This window comes from Marmota monax, unplaced genomic scaffold, assembly GCF_021218885.2.
Source record: "Marmota monax isolate L192 unplaced genomic scaffold, Marmota_monax_Labrador192_F-V1.1 WCK01_AAM20220418_F8-fsc00012, whole genome shotgun sequence".
NCBI lineage: Eukaryota > Metazoa > Chordata > Mammalia > Rodentia > Sciuridae > Marmota > Marmota monax.
In genome coordinates, this window is record NW_026695227.1 from 7,371,170 (window position 1) to 7,389,001 (window position 17,832).

General features: G+C 35.1%; 1 protein-coding gene across 26 annotated transcripts in view; it reads left to right on the forward strand.

Annotated features, from left to right (window-relative positions):
• The window catches only part of Plekha5 (pleckstrin homology domain containing A5), a 231,330-nt gene that overhangs the window by 82,391 nt on the left and 131,107 nt on the right, over positions 1–17,832 (forward strand). The window lies entirely within an intron of this gene.

Genomic DNA, 17,832 nt, shown 5'->3' on the forward strand with positions numbered 1-17,832 from the left:
CCTCATACTAGAAAATGTTTACTACAGTTATATTTTCTGTGGTAAAAATGCTAGGAATTTCAATGGTTTAAAGCTAGCAAACTTCCTTATGGGTATTAATGCTTTTCTTTTGAAGCATTGCAAAATAAGTAAATGAATTATCAGCTGCATGAAATTCCTTTTTTTTGACATTTTGATTCCCAGACAACTTTTTCTTATTAGTCACTCATTCACTTATTGACTTAATGCAAAGCGCTGTCAGGCATTACAGAAGAGAAAACTGGAAATATTCTAACATTCAAGATATTATACTGTATGTAGTCCTTGTCAAAAAAACAGAGAGCTTTACATGCTGCCCATGACTAATAACAATCTAAAAGGACATCCACTGGGAATTAAAATTGTTAACTGTACATAATAAAGTTAAAAATCAAATTTATTAGCTCAGTATATCTATTTCTGACATGTTAGAGAAGTGTAGGTGTTTAGCCAGAAGTTTCAGTGATCTTCCTCTTAATGCTTGCCTTACTCTTGTGGTACAACCACAAAGTATGTTTTAAATGGGATATCCCCAAAGAGACTTTCCTATCTATTCTCAATCCTCTCAGGGTGGGTAACACTGAGATTAGGAAATAAAAAGCTGGAGAGAACCAGTTTCCACAGGGATTTAAAAATAATCAGTGTAAAAAAAAATGATCAATGAAGGCTATTTAAGGGTAGGCAAAATAGAAACAGGAAAAAGGGCATGAGATGTGTCAGAACTGAAATGTATAGTGACTAATTATTTTCCTAGGAAATAAATAATTGGTATTTTATGTCATTGTTTTTAAACTTTTTGACTCAGACATTTTGCCCATATAAAAAAACAAGTTAGGGCTGGGGGTATGGTGCAGTGTTAGAGCACTTGCCTGGCATGCATGAAGCCCTGAATTCAGCCCCCAACACTGCCTTCCCCCCAAAAAAAGACAAAGGTTTTTGTTGTTGTTTTGTATTAAAATGAAATTACATATTCCTTTACTATTAGAATTTTCTCTTCTATTTCATTATTTAAAGTGCTGATGGCAAGCATCTCATTAACTGCATTTCATTATCCTCTAGTGGGTCAGACCAGATTTTTAAAATAGTGACCCATTTGACAGTGAGTTTACACAGGCAAAAGTGGAAGTGAAATAAGAACTGTTTTTTAAATATACCTGTGGGTCATGCCAATATATGTAGAAATCAAACTACCTTGACAGCTTGACACATAACATCCTTTGAATTAATGCTTTGCACAAATAGTATAGCATCCATCACTACTATGCAGCCTAATTGGTTGTTGTTAATTTTAGTTTTAGTCCCTAAATTCATTTTTTTGTTTTGTTTTGTTTTTGTTTTCCAGAAGATGATTATTTATTGACTGCTGGTGCCAAAAAATACCAGTGTACAGTTGTACAATAGAAGCTAAATTGTAACCTAATCAAAGCCAGGAGTGGTGGCACACACCTGTAATTCCAGCAACTTGGGGGGCTGTGGCCAGAGAACCTCAGGTTCAAAGCCAGCCTCAGCAACTTGGTGTGAGACCTTGTCTCAAAATAAAAAATAAAAAAGTATAACTCAGTGGTAAAGCACCCCTTTGTTCAACTCCTCTTATTGTGGGGGAAAATGTACCCTAATCTTAGTGCAGAAGCTTCAGTACTTTTATGGCCTCGTTTGGGATGTCAATTGTGCTATGTTTTATTATATAGGCCAACCATAATTCAGTAAAGGAGGGAACTATCAAAGGGTGTGTTGGGAAGGTAAGGATTATTAGGAGCCATCTTAAAGGGTGGCTACCATATCTTAAAAGGATTTCTTTTTTTTAATTAGTGTATACTATTTATTCAGAATGATGGGTTTCATTGTGCCATATTCGTGTATGTGTGTATGCATATACTTATACACATATATGTAATTTGATCAATTTCACCTCCATCCCCCCAAAAACCTTCCCTAACCTTAATCTTCTTCCTTCTCTGTTCCCCTCTCTCAACCCCTAACCCTTCTACGTTGATGGTATAAAAGATAAGATTTTTCCTTTTTCTTTCTCTGTCACTTTTTTCCCTTTTTTTCTTTTGCATGCACACACTAGGGAAGTGCTATACCACTGAACTATACCCTGGGTCTTTTAAAAGGATGTCTTAATTAATGATAGACTTTAATTTTTAATGAAGTAAAAGTAAACGTGCAAATGCTTAGTTCATTTTTTTAATTTTATAAAAGCATCGCATTCACAGAGAAGTGCTGACATTTCAACTTTTCACAGGAAATTGGGAGAGAAGTCAAAATGTATAAAAACAGAATTTTAGAAAACTGGATTTCATGAGGGAAGACTGAGTGATTAAGTTTTGATTAAGTTATATATGGGGGGATGAAAGTTAGACATTAAGAACCTAAATGAAATTATAAAACTGGAAAACATTTTACTATTAGTAAATTTGTATGCTAACTAATAAGTGAAATGACCTACTAAATAATTTTGTCAGAGATAAAATTTTTTTTATCTTTAAAAAACTAACATTTTATAAAATGCAACAAGATTTACCAGTGTATAGATGTCTCCTTGAATGCTATAGATACTGGTAATTATAAAATGAATGGAGAGATGAGTAAAAGGGCAAAAAATTGAGGAAGTTTTGATTTGTTAACATACCAGTGATAATAGTTATATTAGATTATAATGAATACAAAATTTTATGTCTAATTGGTAAGAATATCTTTTACAAACAAGGAAAAAAACTTCTTTCTACATTTCTTTCTTATAGAAGAGAATCTTTGCCCAATTTACTGGCATTACAACTCTGGACAACTTCTGTCTGTCTTACTTTTCCTCATATGAGTCGTAGAACCTTTCCAACAATATTCTAGTGCAGATGAAAAATTAATCATGTATCTATAACATTTGAAGTAGTCTCAATAGTAGTTGGTACCGTGTTGGTGCTATAGATGCTGCTCTGGCTATGAGTTTTTAATTATTTGAGAAGTAACTTAGAGTAGTGATTTTTCAATGGCTTTGTAATGGAGTGAGGAAAATAAACAACGTCCTTGGATTCCAGAATTGATTGATGATATTGACATTAAAATTTTCAAATCCTTGTTTGTTTGCTATAATAAATTAAGAATTTAGGTCAGTCCTTCCTGAGAGCCAATTTGTCTTGTTAGTTTAAAAGTTTGTTTTGTGTTGTTAATGAACATACCTCCTGCCAGCTGTACCTCCTTCCCCACTTTAGTGTAATAGCTCTCTCTACCTTGTAGTTCCAATGTTAAGAACCTCTTTGTTCTGATCTTATTCAATTTCTAGGCAGCACTCAGCATCATTGGTTGTTTTTAAGGAAGGGGGTTGTTTGTTTTGCAGTACTTGGGATTGATCCCAGAGACTCCCACATACCAGATAAATACTCTACTATTGAACTACATCCCCAGCCCAGCATTACTGTTCCTTGACATCCCTTTTTCTTTTATTGCTGACATCATACACTCTGGGTTTCATGATGCTTTTCTGACCACTCCTTTACTGGCCTTTTTCTCTCTATTCCAGCCATGCTGGTCTTCCTGTCATTCTATACTTACTTTGGAAAATCTTAATTATTTCTGTCGTAGGGCCTTAGCATTGACTTTTCTCTTTGCTCTCTTTTTGCTCATATCTTATCTTTTTAATGATGCTTATTCCAATCCCCACTTAATTCCATTATCCTAGCCAAACTCCTGACAATCCTCTTCTATGTTTTATTTTCCATAGCATTTTCCACGTATATAATTTACTTATTTAATACATTTTGTCATTTTTTTTTCTTTGATGGTGTAAGCTCCTTGAGGGCAAGGATCTGTTTTTATTTTTTGTTTTTTCCCCACATAGATACCAAGGAATACCTTTCTTAGGTCACCTCGTTCACTTCCAAAGTTCTTTGTACACCTTATGACCGTCACCATACCTCTACATCTACAAATCTTTCCTGATCTCTGTATTCACTAACTTCTCCACATAATGTCTAATGGATATAGTCAGAAAAAAACTTTTCAGAATTTGCCATCATACTTAATATTGCTTCCTTTACTCACCAGTCCTGACCTCTACATAACCCTTTTCCATTATCTTATATATTCTGTGTTTCTTTTTCCCATGAGAATGTAAGGTCCTTCAGAGCATATGCCTGTTTTGCTCAGTTAGTATTTGAAGAATGGATGAAAAAGGGAACAAATTGTATTTTTGAGATTCCACCTAACTTAGGGAATAACATGGCTTCCCCCAAAGGCTTGAGTCTTTTAATATACTTTTCCACCCATAGCTTATGTGGTCATTAGACTTAACACTGTTTTTTTATAGGACTTTGTATTCAAGCAAAAGTACCTTGCAGCACAGATGTTCACATCAAAGCTTATGTAAGTGTGGTTGACTACTGAGCAACTAAATGAAAGTCCCCAAAATCATTACTGTCAAGTATTCGTGAAACTAGACTAAAAGTTGAACAAATTCAAATGAAACAAACTTCTATAATACTTTAGATGATATTTTAGGTCATTTGATTAGCAATGTCCTTTGGCAAAATGGGAAGAAAAGGACTATTCCAATTTAGGAAAGGGGCACTAAGAAATATTTATTATTCTCTCTCCTGACAGGTAGCCTTAATTGTCTTGTCCCATCCTGTTTTCATTTATATAATGCAATATTTTAAAAAATTTTCCTCTTATAATATTTTTATTCAGCAGAAAAATTGTCTTGTGTACACTTGTTTTTCTTGTAAAACATGAGATTTTCTTCTACTCTAAGCATTGTCTTTAGCAAGAGATGGCTTAAATGCCAAAATAATGCATAATTAGATCTATTTATTATCTTCCCACATGCTAAGTAGATGTTAAGGGTTTATCATTGCAGTAAAGGTCATTGGGATATTTGAGTTTATTTTATGAAAATGTGGTTTAAAATTTATAATTCTCTTGTCAGATAGTAACAAATTACTATGTAGAATTTTTAAGTCTGCCAAAGACTCTGGCAATTATATGCTTCTAATTTTGTAGGGATCTTCCTGTTTCTTTTGCATTTTACATTTTTCTTGGAGTATAGTTGAAAAAGTTTTATTTTATTAATTATTAAGAGTGAATATTTTTTAAAAAATCAAATTTCTGCCATTTTCCTGGGTTTTTTAGTGCCTTTTGAAGATTTCTTCACTGAAAGTCAATAAAATATAAATATTAATCTTTTATCTACAATACTGGTATTGATAATTCATTATTGGAACTGAGGAGCATCATTCTTTTGTCCCAAAAAAGGAAATAGTAACATTGATGGCAGTGGCTATTTCTAACTTAGGGTTTATTTGATTTTCCTGATCCTGTTGCTGCTGCTGCTGTCCCCCCATCCCTAGATGATTAAACTACTTTTAGTTGTTGACCTAAATATAAGAACAAAAATTCTAAAATTCAGAATATTTATAACTTTGGGTTTGGAAAATATTTAGGAAATTATATTAAAAGAGTCATAAATGAAAAAAAAATTGATATTAGACTTTATCAAAGTTTAAAACTTGCTTTATATAAGATACTTAAGAGAATGCAAAAACAGGTAACTGGGAGGAAAAGTGAGCAAATCATATAGCTGTCAAGAAACTCATCTAGAATATATAAGAACACTTACAACTCATTAATAACAGACACAATATTAAAATGGATGAAATGTTCCAACATATTTCACAAAATAAATTACACCAATGGCTAATGACCACATGGGAAAAAAATGTTCACATCTTTAGACATTAAGAAATTGCAAATTAAAACTGCATGGAGAAATCCACTAGAATGGCTCTAATCAAAGACAGTATTGGGAGGATGTGGAGAAACTGGGGCTCTCTTTCATTGATAATTAAAATGTAAAATGATATAGTCTCTTGGGCAAGAATTTGGCAGTTTCTGAGAAAGTTCATTGTAAACTTCACCAAGAAATTCCTCTTTTATCTACCCACCCAAAAGGAATGGAAACATTTCTGCAGAAAGATCTTTACTTAAATGTTGATGGTAGCTTTATTCATAATAGCCCCAAACTGGAAACAGTCCATATGTCTATTACTTTCTGTGAATAGATAAATAAAATGCATTATATCCCTATAATATGCATTATATCCTTACAATATGAGTACTATCCAGCAATAAAAAGGAACAATTGACTGATACATGGTGTAGCATGAATGAACTTGAAAACCATGATACTACCTAAAACAAGCCACTGTACATTGTGCGATTCTTTTTATATGAAATCTCCAAAAAGGCAAATTATAGACACAAAACAGATCAGTAGGTATCTGGGGCTGGGTATGGAAGTGAGAATTGCTAAAAATAGGGTATAAGAATTTTTTGTAGTGATGGAAATATTGTAAAATTGGATAATAGTTGTATATTGGATAATAGTGGTAATAGTTGTATATTTACCAAAGAACTTTCTGTAGGTACATTTTATAGAATGTAAGCTATACCTCAATACAACTAAATAAAAACTTGAGTCAGTCTCCCCTGTTTTGAGTTATTTCTTGCTCATTATAAGTTCTTTTCACAATTATCTCCTTTGCCCCTCCCTACCTTTTTTTACATTTTTTTTTTAGCTATTAAAACCCTTAAAAAAAATAAAGTGACAGTGGATCTATTGGTAAGATCCCAAACATGAAACAAAAAATCTAAACTTTTTACTTGATGACAACTTTTATTTAACTTTACCATAATTTCCACAAATGATTTGTCAAAATATTATTGTGCATAAGCCAGATTTTACATAAGGCAGAATTTTAGGTACAGTGCCTTTTTATTTGAATCTGTTGTCTTATTATTGAAGTTATTTTTGATGGGCACTGTTGAAAGTTATTTTGCATTGTCTCGTAGTCCTGAGCTGTTATGTCCCAGTACATAACACTAGCACCAGGTGGAGGTCAAGACTGATACTACATGTTTTCAGTTGTGAGACACAATTGCAAATTTATTTGTTCTTACAATTTGTTTCCTATTACAAAATAAACAACATGCTTTATCCATTGGGGGTGGGATGCGGGTCCTTTTCAACAATTCTTCCTCCTTTACTATCTTATTGCACCTTAGATATAATTTAGAAATTGGATTTTTTAGTGCAAAATCTGAGTTCAAATTCTGACTCTGGGGGCTGGGGATGTGGCTCAAGCGGTAACGCTCTTGCCTGGCATGCGCGGGGTGCTGGGTTCGATCCTCAGCGCGACATAAAAATAAAATAAAGATATTGTGTCCACTGAAAAATAAATTAAAAAACAATTCTCTCTTAAAAAAAAATTCTGACTCTGCTCACTTACTATGTGATACTGGATGAGCCTCTGAGCCTCTACCTCTGGATCTGTTAAGCAGGTCGAATAATGATAAGATTATCATTATTATCTTATATAATAAGATATTAATGATATCTTAATATCTTAAGAGTTTGGCAGTTTCTGAGAAAGTTCATTGTAAACTTCACCAAGAAATTCCTCTTTCTTGGTTGCATTGGGATGTTGTGGCTAGTAAGTGAAACTCTGTATTTGAAGTATTCTATATATGTTAGCTATTAGTTATTGCCTTTTAAAAAACTCTTTACAGTTTAGATGTTGCACAGTCTGAGGTGACTGTGATAGTTTAGAGCACCAATTCTAGAATAAAACTGTATGAAATCACACTACAGCTCTACTACTTTCCAGGGGTGTGAATTTGGATAAGGTAGTTGACAAAGCTCTTTGCCTCTATTTTCTCATCTTTGAGATTTTTAACAAAATTATCACATTAGGTTATTACAAGGGTAAATGATCATCGTTATGAAGGTTTTAGTGCAGTGCCTGACAAAAGTAAGCATGCAATAAATGCTTGTTGTTATTAAATACTGTTAAAATAGTTTTTATAAGGTTTGTGGTGACATTCCATGGATAGATCCATGAGGGCCTTCTACTTGACCATTTAGTCCTTAACAGTTTTGTCCATTTCCTTCCTTGGTTTCCTTGTTACAACTCCTGATGGGTGGTTCTGTTGTTCTGATCTCCCTTCTTAGATTCTTTATCTGGCTTCTCTTCTTCTGTGAATTTGAATCGTTGGTTTTAATTTCCTTTTTGACTCCAGGTATATATTTCTTTCTATCCATATCATCATGTGGGTGTCAGCATTCTGAACTCTGAAACTAATGTTATTTTCTCTTCCTTTTCTCTCTTCTCTCACTGAACTTAGCCTTCTTTAAATACATCCTTTATGCCTGCCTTTCACGTCCGTATTCTTTAAGTGATAGAAGCCTCACTCCACCCACATGCCCCAGCCAAGATCTTTGTAGTTGTAATCTACTTTTCCATCTGTTTGACTCCTATATCCAGTCAAGTACCACATCCTATTGATGGTCTTTAAAATCTCTCAGATTTCTTATTTCCTCTCCGGTCTTTTCTTCCTGGCACTTCTTGAGAATCTCCTTTTAAATCTCATACAACTGATCTGTGCACCACTCATAAATCTCTCTCCTTTTCATACATTTTCTACAAGTCATCACTATTGTTTTAAATATAATCCTGTATATTGGCTGGGGATGTGACTCAAGCGGTAGCGCGTTCGCCTGGCATGCGTGCGGCCCAGGTTCGATCCTCAGCACCACATACAAATAAAGATGTTGTGTCTGCTGAAAACTAAAAAAATAAATAAATATTAAAAATTCAAAAAAAAAATAAATATAATCCTATATATAAAAAGGACCATGTCATTGAACTATTTAAAAAATAAGTGTCGGGGTCCAAGATGGTGGGCTAGAGGGAGGCTGCATTCCATGTCGCTCCGTGACCTGGGATTGAAGCAGTGGGAATACTGTTTCTCTGCAAGTTATTAGAGGACCCCCAACAACTGCTCCCATGCAGGAATAGTGGCTGCCATATCCACACAGGTCCTCTGACCTCAACGTCTGCATAGGACCACCCACTGCTCCCGGTGGACCCCCATCTACCAGCATGGGGCTCCCCTGTTGCCTCCATCTTGGGACACTGCAACCATTGCCGTAGTTGCCTACACTTGGGGACACCGGATAGGGTCTGGAGACAGCTGCTAGCCACAACACTGCATGCCATAGACCTACATCTCTGAACATGCTGCGCAGTGTGACTACCCGACCAACCCCCCGTCTCTGAAAGCAGCTGCCTCCTTCTTGGAACACTGGCTGGGGCCTAGAAGCAATATCAAGGTACCTATAGCCCCCCAACTCCCCCCCCCTCCCCTGCAACCACTAACCAGATACAGCGCTTACAGCTATGTGGCTGGTCTGTAGTTTTCAAAGCCTGGTCCTAATATGCCTGATACAAAATAACTCTCTGCTAGACATGCACGGCTCCCAGAGTGCAACCCACAAGACCTCCAGATAAAGATTCCTGATTGGGAAGTAGACAGGGAGGGGATGAGTGAGATACAGTTTAGAAAATAAGTTAGAGACCGGTAATTTTGAGGTCTACAGGCTGTAGCAGGAGATGAGACCAGGCGCCCACATCACACAAGCGGGCTCCAAAGGAGATCCTTGGGGTGCAGTCTCCCAACAGGGACCAGCAAGTTCTATACCCTACCTCCAGGAGTTCCACCCGCAAGACCAACCCCCCCCCCACCATAATAGCCTTCACCATCCAGAGGGTGGAGATACCAGCAAACAACAGACAACCTCACCTATTGGATGAGAGGGGAAGCAGGAAAGATACTGAACTCCAACAGAAACAATCCTTGAATTTTCCTTTGAGATTTATTTTTCTTCCTTTCTCTCTCTCTCTCTCTGTGTGTGTGTGTGTGTGTGCTTTTCTCTCTCCGTCTTCTGCCCTCACATTCCCAACATTTGTGAAACCAAGTAATTTTCATGGATTAAACTACTGAGGACTGGGATGTCTGAATAATATATTACAGTTGTGCTGTATATTCTTTTATCTCCTATTTTTACATTTTCTATTTTATTTTTATGTTCATTTGTTTTTTGTACTCGCTCTCTCTGTCTTCTCACTTGTCTCCCCAAAAATCACTTTCTCTCTTCTTTTGATTCATCTTCACACTTCCTAAGATCCTAATAACACCCCTCCCCTAGTTCTCTCTTTGTCCACCATCAGAAACTGTAGATCTTTTGGCAAACCTACTCTTTATATTGTAGACAATAATTGAACTCACCACTTAAGTATATTGTGACAAAACTGTAAATGTCTTAATAGGAGTTGTTTGATTTAAGGCTGTATATTGTTTGTATTGGGATCTGTTAATATTGATCTCCCACTTAAAGGAAAGGTATTTGAACCCTGCAGGGACACTATAAGCCTATAGGGTAAAAACTGTAACACCTTGAATGCTCAGTGCTATAAGGGAAGACAAACAAATAGCATAAAAAAACAAGGGAAGAAAGTTCCCCAAACAAACTAAAATACTACATTATTAGAATCCATGGCCAGCACAGCAGAAGAAATAACAGAGAAGGAGTTCAGGATATACATGATTAAAATGTTCTGTGAATTAAAAGATTATATAAGAGAGCAAATACAGACAGCAAAAAATACAGGAAGCAAAAGATTACATCAATAAGGAGACTGAGATTCAAAAAAAGCAACCGACAGAAATCCTTGAAATGAAAGAAACAATAAACCAAATTAAAAACTCAATAGAAAGCATCACCAACAGATTAGATCTCTTGGAAGACAGAACCTTAGACAATGAAGACAGAATATATAATCTTTGAAAATAAAATTTACCACACAGTGAAGACAGTAAGAAACCATGAGCAGAACATTCAAGAATTATGGGATTAGGGCTGGGGTTGTGACTCAGTGGTAGAGCACTCGCCTAGCATATGTGAGGCCCTGGGTTTGATCCTCAGCACTGCATAAAAATAAATAAAATAAAGATATTGCATCCAACTACAACTAAAAAATAAATATTAAGAAAAAGAATTATGGGATAACATGAAAAGACCAATTTAAGAATTCTTGGGATAGAGGAAGGCATAGAGTTACAAATCCAAGGAATGAACAATCTATTCAATGAAATAATATCAGAAACTTTTCCAACCCTAAAGAATGAATTGAAAAATCAAATACAAGAGGCTTACAGGATACCACATGTACAAAATCACAACAGATCCACACCGAGTCACATTATAATGAAAATGTCTAGCATACAGAATAAGGATAGAATCTTAAAGGTCACAAGAGAGAGGAATCAAATCACATATAAGGGGAGACCAATTCGTGTATCAGCAGATTTTTCAACCCAGACCCTCAAAGCCAGGATATCATGGAACAACATATACCAAGCTTATACTCGAAGAAAATGGATGTCAACCAAGAATCTTACATCAAAATTAACCTTTAGATTTGATGATGAAATAACAACCTTCCATGATAAACAAAGGTTAAAAGAATTTACAACTAGAAAGCCTGCACTACAGAATATCCTCAGCAAAACATTCCATGAGGAAGAAATGAAAAACGACAAGGAAAAGTAGCAAAGGGAGGCATTACACTAAAGGAAAAACCAATCAAAGGGAAACCAAGTCAAGTTAAAAACCAAAAATAAACAAAAATGACCAGGAACACAAATCATGTATCAGTAATAACCCTGAGTGTTAATGGCCTAAATTCATCAATCAATCAAAAGACATAGACTGGCAGATTGAATTTTAAAAAAAGAACTAACATATGCTGCTTTCAAGAGACTCATCTCATAGGAAAAGACATCCACAGACTGAAGGTGAAAGGCTGGGGAAAAACATACCACTCTGTGTAAGCAAGCAGGAGTTTCCATCCTCATATCAAATGAAGTAGACTTCAAACCAAAGTTAATCAAAAGGGATAAAGAAGGATATTTCTGCTTAAGGGAACCATACATCAACAAGACATAACAATTATAAATATATATGCCCCAAACAATGGAGCATCTACATTCATCAAACTCTTCTCAAGTTCAAGAGTCAAATAGACCACAACACAGTAATACTGGGTAACTTTAACACACCTCTTTTACCACTGCACAGACCTTCCAAACAAAAGCTGAACAAAGAAACTAGAGAACTCAATAATAGAATCAATAACTTATACTAAGCATACACATATAGAATATTTCATTAATAAAGAAGTGAATTCACTTTTTTTCAGCAGCACATAGATCCTTCTCAAAAATAGACTGTACATTATGCCACAAAGCAACTCTTAGCAAATACAAAAAAGTAGAGATACTACCCTGTATTCTATCAGATCATAATGGAATGAAATTAGAAATCAATGATAAAATAAAAATTAAATCCACTCCAACACCTGGAGACTAAATAATATGCTACTGAATGAACAATGTGTTGCAGAAGACATCAAGGAGAAGATTAAAAAAATTCTTAGAGGTAAATAAGAACCCTGATATATCAAAACATCTGGGGCATTATGAAGGCAGTATTAAGAGGAAAATTAGCTGCATGGAGTTCATTCCTTAAAAGAAGAAAAAGTCAACAAATATTTAATATTACATCTCAAAGCCCTAGAAAAAGAAGAACAAATCAACACCAAAGTAGAAGAAGACAGGAAATAATTAAAATCAAAGAAACAGTTGAAAAATTGACAAAACAAAATGTTGGTTCTTTGAAAAAAATAAATAAAATTGATAAACCCTTAGTCATGCTAATGAAGAGAAGGAGAGAGAAAATTCAAGTTACTAAAATCTGTGATGAGAAAGGAAATATCATGACAGACACTACAGAAAATAAGTATAAATTATTTTGCAAATTTATACTCCAATAAAATAGAAAATATTGAAGACATTGACAAATTTCTAGTTATATGATTTACCCAGACTGAATCAGGACAATATACATAAGTTAAACAGGTCAATTTCAAGCAATGAAATAGAAGACTCATCTTGCCATCAAAAGCCTACCAACCAAGAAAAGCCTGGGACCAGGATGGATTCGTAGTTTTCTACAAGACCTTCAAAGAAGAACTAATACCAATACACCAAAATTATTCCATGAAATAGAAAAAGAGGGAACAGTTCCAACCTCATTCTATGAGGCCTATATCACCCTGAGTCCAAAACCAGACAAAGACACATCAAAGAAAGAAAACTTTAGACCAGTATCTAATGAACATAGTTGTAAAAATTCTCAATAAAATTCTGGCAAATCGATTACAAAAACATATTAAAAAGTTCGTGCACCGTGATCAAGTGGAGTTCATCCCAGGGATGCAAGGTTGGTTCAATATACAAAAATCAATAAATGTAATAGTGCTTTTGATAGTATGGTCATTTTGACAATATTAATTTTGCCTATCCAAGAACAAGGGAGAGATCTTTTCATCTTCTAAGGTCTTTTTTAATTCCTTTTTTTAGTGTTTTATAGTTTTCATTGTAGAGGTCTTTCACTTCTTTCATTGTTTCTTCATCACATCAATAGACTTAAAGATAAGACTCATGATCATTTCAATAGATGCAGAAAAAGCATTTGACAAAATACAGATCTTCCAAACATGTTTAAAACACTAGAAAAACTACAGATATTAGGAACATATCACAACATTGTAAAAGCTATCTATGCTAAGCCCAAGGCCAACATCATTCCACATAGAGAAAAATTGAAAGCATTCCCTCTAAAAACTGGAACAAGACAGGGATGTCCTCTTTCACCACTTCTGTTTAACATAGTCCTTGAAACTCTAGCCTGAGCAATTAGATGAAAGAAATTAAAGGGATAGAGATTGGAAAAGAAGAACTAAAACTATCACTATTTACCGATGACATGATTCTATAGTTAGAGGATCCAAAACATTCACCAGAAAACATCTAGAACTAATAAATGAATTCAGCAAAGTAGCAGGATATAAAATCAACACCCATAAATCAAATGCATTTCTGTACATCAGTGACGAATCCTCTGAAACTAGGAAATGTATTCTATTTACAATAGCCTCAAAAAAAATGGGAATAAATGAAAGAGGTGAAAGATTTCTATAATGAAAACTGCAGAACACTAAAGAAAGAAATTAAAGAAGACCTTAAAAGATGGAAAGATCTCCCTTTATTTTGGATAGGCAGAAGAGACCCAGAATAGCCAAAGCAATCTTTAGCAAGAAGAGTGAAGCAGGTGGCATCACTATACCAGACCTTAAACTTTACTACAGAGTAATAGTAACAAAAATGGCCTGGTATTGGCACCAAAATAAACTTGTAGACCAATGGTACAGAATAGAGGACACAGAGACAAACCCACATAAATGTAGTTATCTCATACTAGAGAAAGGTGCCAAAAACATATATTAGAGAAAAGACCGCCTATTTAACAAATGGTGCTAGAAAAACTGTAAATCCATATGCAACAAAATGAAATTAAGCCCCTATCTCTCCCTTGTATAAAACTCAACTCAAAGTGAATCAAGGACCTGGGTATTAAACTAGAGATCCTCCTGCACTTAGTAGAAGAAAAAGAGGCCCAGATCATCATCATGTCAGGTTAGGCCCTGACTTCCTTAACAAGACTCCTGTAGCACAAGAAATAAAATCAAGAATCAATAAATGGGATGGATTCAAACTGAAAAGCTTCCTAGCAAAAGAAATAATTAGTGAGGTGAAGAGAGAGCCTATAGAATGGGACCAACTTTTTACCACACACATAGCAGAGCACTAATCTCTAGGATATATAAAGAACTCAAAAAACTTAACACCATAAAACAAATAACCCAGTCAATAAATGGGTTAAGTAACTGAACAAACGCTTCTCAGAAAATGACAATGCAATCCATCAGTAAATATATGAAAAAATGTTCAACATCTCAAGCAATTAGAGAAATGCAAATCAAAACTACTCATCTCACTCCAGTCAGAATGGCAGTTACTCAGAATACAAGCAACAATAAGTTAGCAAGGATGTGGAGGAAAAGGCACACTCATACATTGCTGGTGGGACTGAAAATTGGTGTAGCCAAAATGGAAAGCAGTATGGAGATTCCTTGTAAAACTTGGAACGGAACCACCATTTGACCCAGCTATCTCACTCCTCGGTTTATACCCACAGGACTTAAAAACAGCATACTAAAGTGATGCAGCCACATCAATGTTTATAGCAGCTCAGTTCACAATAGCTAAACTGTGGAATCAACCCAGATGCCCTTCAGTAGATGAATGGATAAAGAAACTGTTATATATACACAATGGAATATTACTCAGCATTGGAAGAGAATAAAATCATGGCACTTTCAGGTAAATGGATGGAATTAGAGAATACCATGATAAGTGAAGTAAGCCAATCCCCTAAAACCAAAGGCCAAATATTTTGTGATAAGTGGATGCTGATCCTTAATGGGGATGGTGGGGGAACATGGGAGGAGTGGAGGAACTTTGGATAGGGCAAAGGGGAGGAAGAGGAAGAGAGGGGGTATGGGGGAAGGAAAGATGGTGGAATGAGATGGACATCATACCCTAGGTACACGTATGAATACACACATGGTGTGACTCTACTTTGTGTACAACCACAGAAATGAAAAATAGTCTTCCATATGTGTACTATGAATTGAAAATGCATTCTGCTGTCATGTGTAACAAATTAGAATAAATAAGTGTCTCTGTAATGCTTGCAGAAATAAGTTCATACTATTAATATTCCTTGCTGACCTGTTTATGCTTTGCTGTCTTCCTCACCCTCAGACAGTGCTATAGAACTGTTTTTCCCCACACTTACATACTTGCCCTAGCTTTCTACGTTGCCCACATGTTTTATCTTTTTTTCCTACATTTTTATTGGTGTTATACATGTTGATAGGGTTTGTTGTTGCATATTTGTACATGCACAAGCCTTCATGTTTTCTCTTATCAAAGTGTTCATCCTCCTTTTTGTTTCTGAACATCTTGTTCAGTGTCAGCCGTGCTCAAGTAATTTGTAGTCTGTGGCTCACTTCCATACAAAATTACTGTGTTCTTACCATATTTTCTTCTCAACTTTCTAACATTGTATTTCAGTTATTGTTTATTTGTCTTACCCTGTGAACCAACAAGCCGCCAGAGCAGTGTCTCTTAACAAGGGAATCCTGTTTGGCCCCACACCAGAAAGACAGATGAAAGATTTCTGGACCCTGAAAGTATGTATGTTTGTGTGTGTGTGTGTGTGTGTGTGTGTTTTCTCGTGTTCTCCAACTACCCAGATGATTGTATTGTAACCTTCTGTTAAATAGAAAACCAACAAGGTGCAATATGAGACTAAACCCATATCATGTGCCATTATACCAGAGTTAACCCTAATGTAAACTGTAGAATCCAGGTGATAATATGTCAGTGTATATTCATCAGTAGTAACTATGCAGGGGTGAGGAAAGGAGGAATGTGGGGAATCTGAGTATTTTCTGCTCAGTTTTACTGTGAACCTAAAACTGCTCTAGAAAATCCAGTCTGTTGGTTAAACAAACAAAATCAAGCACAGTTAATAGCAGTATGAGTTTCACTATTAATGCTTGCTTCTTCTGTTCCCTCTCTGTTTAGGAATCATATGAAAGCCAAGTATGTTTAAGTCATGGAGACATCCACCCATCTTCATGGTGTACATGTAATTGAATGCAGTAGAAATGAGTAAAGTTGTTGAAGGATACATATTTGTCGTAGAATAGGTTAATAGCTTTGGTTGGATTTTTAGTCATTCTTATTGGGTAGCTTTTGGGAAATATTACATCAGGTTTTCTGGTACAGAGGAGTTAGATCAGTAAATTAGTAATAAGTGATAAGATAGAAAGATTTGAAAAAAAATTAACAGGACCTCTAATTAAAATAAAAGGGCCCATGTGATTGCACATTGATCTCAGTTTAAATCAGAATACTTGAGTTCAATGTATCAGAGAGACGAAATTCAAGTTAAAGAGCAATTAAATGATAGAGAAATTCAAATTGTGGATTTGAAAAGAGTAATTAATATTTCTTTTACCTGTTATCTTTTAACCTGTTTTTGTATCTGCCTCTTTCTTAGAATTGACTTACTCTGCTTTTCAACACAAACCACTAACTCTTCCATTATCCAGGGTCTAGAATGTTTGCCATCTGCTTTCACATTTCACTGCAGAATAATTTTATCCCTTTCTCTCTTCTCAGTGTTGACACCTTCACTTTACAGTATTCACACTACCAATGCCTCAAGTTCTGTAGTCCCCACACCAGTTTCTACATCCTCTACTCTCCCAGCTCAGCCTCTTACCTGGGTGTTAACTCTTCCTTCCCTCTCCTTCTGGTCTAGATCATTAGTGTTCATCTAAGCATTGCATAAAGTATACCCTCCACACAAAACCTTTACTAATTTCCTCATAAGAATGCTTTGTAAATACTAAAGCCCCTTATCTTTTGCTATAATACATATTCTTGCCTCATTGTCTCTACTAGTTGAACACACTTTGATAATGGCACTCATTTATATTTTCACTATGTGTTGTCTTGCACCATATCATGTTCTTAATAAAAATTTATAGATCACAATTAGTGTTTTTTTAAGAACTCTTCTCATTCAGGAATCATAGAACTTTCCTTGAGTAATACAGGTAACTTATTCTTTTTATAGAATTCTTACACTGACACATGTGTAATACTAGTACAAAAAAATATATACAATTGGTGCTTCTTAATAAGTTGTGTGACTCTTGGTATTTGCTTTTATTCTTTGCTGTTTCTTTTCTTGGGCTTTTGGAATGTAGCATATGGTACCCACAGATCTTGCAGTTATATCATTGTCAATAAGAATGCTAAAGAAGATGGTGTGTTCATAGTTTTCTTTTAATTTCACACTTTCTACCTCCTAAGAAGATGTAGGAGTTAGATGTGGTTCCATACATTTTCTTTGTGATTTAACATTTTAGTTATTGTGAC